This window comes from Halyomorpha halys, unplaced genomic scaffold (assembly GCF_000696795.3).
Source record: "Halyomorpha halys isolate HHAL.00 unplaced genomic scaffold, Hhal_1.1 Scaffold254.1, whole genome shotgun sequence".
NCBI lineage: Eukaryota > Metazoa > Arthropoda > Insecta > Hemiptera > Pentatomidae > Halyomorpha > Halyomorpha halys.
The window spans coordinates 954,810-959,027 of NW_027109499.1; the positions used below are offsets into that span (position 1 = coordinate 954,810).

General features: G+C 31.5%; 1 protein-coding gene across 2 annotated transcripts in view; it reads right to left on the reverse strand.

Moving 5' to 3' along the window:
- mrj (DnaJ heat shock protein family (Hsp40) member B6 mrj) overlaps nt 1–2,028 on the reverse strand; it is a 376,384-nt gene extending 374,356 nt beyond the window's left edge. For both annotated transcript variants that reach the window (XM_067047686.1, XM_067047683.1), the window contains exon 1: nt 1,922–2,028. The gene's annotated coding sequence lies outside the window, so the exon portion shown is untranslated. The remainder of the gene's footprint in view (nt 1–1,921) is intronic.
- Nucleotides 2,029–4,218: the final 2,190 nt, after the last annotated feature.

Sequence of the window (4,218 nt, forward strand, 5' to 3'; positions counted from 1 at the left end):
AAAAAAATAATAATAATGAAAAAATTTTATCTTAACATAGTTTCATTTTGTATCTTTTTAGCCCTGATGAAGCCCTGCAAAGTGGGGCGAAACGTTGGAAAATAAATAGTTGTAAACTATTTTTGTTTCACTATTGACCGCAACCCTGACCATCTTCCTATATATAAAAATTATTATTTTCCTTTATTTTATGTTTCTCTGAGTGATGCTTGTTAAATATTTTTTTGTTTATTTGTGTTTTTTTGCTAACCGCACCCAAGACCATCTTCTCCTCAGATCTGTATTTTATTTTAAACGATTTGTACTTTATCTGATTTCAAAAATATTTTGGATATTTTTTTAATTTCAAAAATGTTTTGGATTTTTTTTTTTTCATTTCAAAAAGGTTTCGGATTTTTTTTTTTTACCAGAATATAAAATATAGCCACATGTAATGTCAAGTTGACATCTCTGCTTCAATCTAAATGCCCTGACGAAGCCCTTCAAAGTGGGCCGAAACGTTGGTTATCAATAAATATTTTTCTTCTATTATTTTGGTACCTTTATTGACCGCCACCCGGACTATCTTCCTACAATGTACTTCATACGGTAAATTATCTTCTTCCAATAAACCTAACTACCTGTTCCAATGTATTTGCTCCTATATCCTATTCTAATGCTAATCATATATTTTGTTTTATCTGTATTTATTTCGAAATCTGCAAGACCTGCCTTAGAAGAGTTTTGTTTTTAATATGATATAAGGCAATCCACACCGATGGTGATGTTTGCCTATACATACTGAGATTTCCAAAATTAAACCTTTCTAATATTAAGAAAAAAAAAAATTAAATTAAATCGAAAAGAAAAGAAAAAAATACTCCATAAAACTAAGTGATATTCATTTATGTGATTAATAATATATATATATTGCTACACATTTGTGTGTATACATATAAGTGAAGTGCTTGCCAGACCAAAATCTTAATGTCTGAACCATGTATTTATTCTTAGGGGACATATGTCCCAGAATAAAATTATTTTTTTCATTTTCATTTTTCATTTCAGATTTGTTTTCTTAAGGTAATCAAATATATCTGGAATATGAGGACTATTATCGTTTAATAAAGTTACCAAATGATATGGTAATCCACTGTCTATCAAATGACTGCAGTCTGTCAGTGTGTGTTTAACAGTTAGTGGTACGTTACACTGTCAACATATTAGTCTAGATGTCCCAAGAATTTATATTAGAGAGTATACGTTTCAAGAGTTTATCAACGTTGTTGAATTAATTTTATAGTTTCCATATCCTCACTCAATAATACCAAATCATCAGCATACCTAAACACCTATATTTTATCACCTAAAAGTTATAAAACTTGATAATAAAATATTTTATCAAATTTTGAAAAAAAAACTGAAGTATACTACGAAATAAAAGTTTTTTTGTTCGTGATGGTTTACGATTTACGACATATTACTCAACCTAATTGATTTGTTATGGTAAACATTAGACGCAGATGCAGTTTAATTTTTTTTTTATATAAATTTTCCACTAGGATAAACTGTTCAGAGGTCATTGGCGAAAAACAAGTAATTCCTTCTTTTATAAAATTAATAAACTAAATAGTAAGGGTTTTAGGATTGCCAGAAATTCGTTTCCAACTTAAGGTGTGTTTTTTATGCTTCGGTCTCCTATACTATTTGTTGTGATTTCAAAAAGAAAACACATTTTTAACAATTTTGTAAGTTAGAAAAAACTTTATCTAACTAAGGCAGCGAATAGTTAGAAGAAACTAAAGTTCAATTTGTATTAGTTAGGTGGCGTTTGATTATTTTCAAGGATAAACATAAAAGTTCACGTCTGATTTTCCTAAGTTTGGATAATATTTCTTTTTTTTCTGTGTGATGAATAAATGATATATTCTAGTTTGCTGACCTGATTATAAAGAAGAAATGGGAAGTAGAAGACGAAAAGCTCGAAGACGTAAAGACTCGAGGAGAAGCAGCGACACAAGCTCTCGACTCCTCCACTGACGGACTCGAACTGACACCGACCCCCACCTCTGCGGGCGACCTCAAGTTCTGTGTAGGGCAGGGGCCGCTGGAATAGGTTCTTCGGCATTTAATAAGGTCGAAACTATAAGGGTATTCTTGATCTTTAGTTTATCATGTTAAAGTGTGTTAAATAAAAAAGTTCACTTTTAATAGAGTAATATTTCCATTATTTAATTAACACGATATGACATATAAGGTCTCATGATGTGTTAAATGTTATAAGTATAGGATTTTGAGCAGCCCTATTTAAAGTCATGTTAAATGGATAAGATATCCTAGCGGATTTTCTGAGCAATTTGTTTTATAACCTTTCCTTCCAAAACTTCATCTTATTGTTAAGGTTTCATTAAAGTAATTTATTACATGCCTAAATTAAGTGAAAAGTTGAAGTAGTGAACGTTTGGCCACTGAGTGTCTTGTTGATCTTCCAACTTGTGAGGAAGAGAAACAAGATGAGCTAATTGACAACTGTCCTTACATTATTATTACTCTTGTCATACATACACAGCTTTATTAGTTTTAAAAATATCCAAACAATATTAACACAAACTACGAGCAAATAATATGTATAATACAACATCTTGTTCCTACGACAACAAACAAAACAGTGACGAGGTCAGCTGGTCTGTTGCGTGACGTCATTCTCCATTTAGCAGACCTAGTAAAATACTCTAAACCATGTTATCTGTTATATCATTTTAACATGCTAAAAGAAGGAAATATTTCTCCATTTAAGATGACTTTTTCCATTTAACATGTTAAACTAAAGATCATGAATTCCCCTTTTATCATGTTAAAGTGTTTGAATGGAAAAATTTGTACTAAATGGAGAAATATTTCCTTTTTTGTTTTTTGCTTGGCAAAACGATATAACATTTAACATGGATAGAGTCTGTTAATAGGGCAGCTAAATGGGAATGACGTCACGCAACAGACCACCAGCTGAGCTCGTCACTGTTTTGTTTGTTGTCGTAGGAACAAGAAATGTTGTATTATACATATTATTTGCTCGTAGTTTGTGTTAATATTGTTTGGATGTTTTTAAAACTAATAAAGCAATGTATGACAAGAATAATAATAATGTAAGGACAGTTGTCAATTAGCTCATCTGTTTCTCTCTACGGAATCTTGTCTGTTGTTTTTATAATTTAGTAACTCGTATTTCGTGTTGGTTTGTATTGTTTATGTTTTGGACGTTTTTAAACTCTGGTAAAGTATTAGAAAAAACGAGGAGAAGAAACAAGGAACAAAAGAAGTGGATAAAAGATGATGTGATGAATCTGTTGAAGATTTAATTATCTCTTAAAGTTACAAGTTGTTCAGAAAATCCGCTAGTGGTTGCTCTGAATTTAGCATATAACATGGACTTTAAATTAGGCTTCTCACAATCCAATACTTTTAACGTTGAGCATTTTAAAACTTTTTACATTTAACATGAATACCCCTATAACACGGTTGAGAGTCTGTTACTAGGTCTGTTAAATGGAGAATAACACGCAACAAAACAGCTGAACTTGTCACCATTTTGGTTGTTGTGTTAGGTTACTAGGTCGTGTTTTGATTGTGTTATTGTTTTAGATACCCTTAAACCTAATAAAGAAATGAATAACAATAATAATGTATGAGAGAAAAAAAGTAGGAGAGGAATCAAGGAACAATTGAGGTGGAAAATAGATAATGTGAGGAACCTGATGGAGATTTTATTATCTCGTAAAGATCACAGGTTACAAAACAAGTTGCCCAGAAAATCCGCTAGAAGTTCCTCTGCATTTAACATACAACATGGACATTAAATTAGGCTGCTCACAATCCTGAAGTTATAACATTTCGTATGTTAAAACTTTTTACATTTAACAAATCATGAACGTCCCTAATATAACTCTAAACTCGATGAGTCGAAAAACTTTGATCCCGGAGTGTACTGCAGTCTGGGATGAAAATAATTGGTATTTAAGATTGCTTCTGTAAGTTAATTGATTGGACTGTATTGATATGTATGAGAGGTACCAGCTGGGGTTTTTTAACTTAAAATAATTTCTTTTGTCGGCATAAAAACCAATTATACCACCGGACCTAGGCAAAAACCCCGTCGGCAACAGATCTAAAGTAATGTAAAAAGACATATAGATAACAGAGAGTACCATTAACTGGGAGCCATTAACCGTCTAGGCAGAGCTC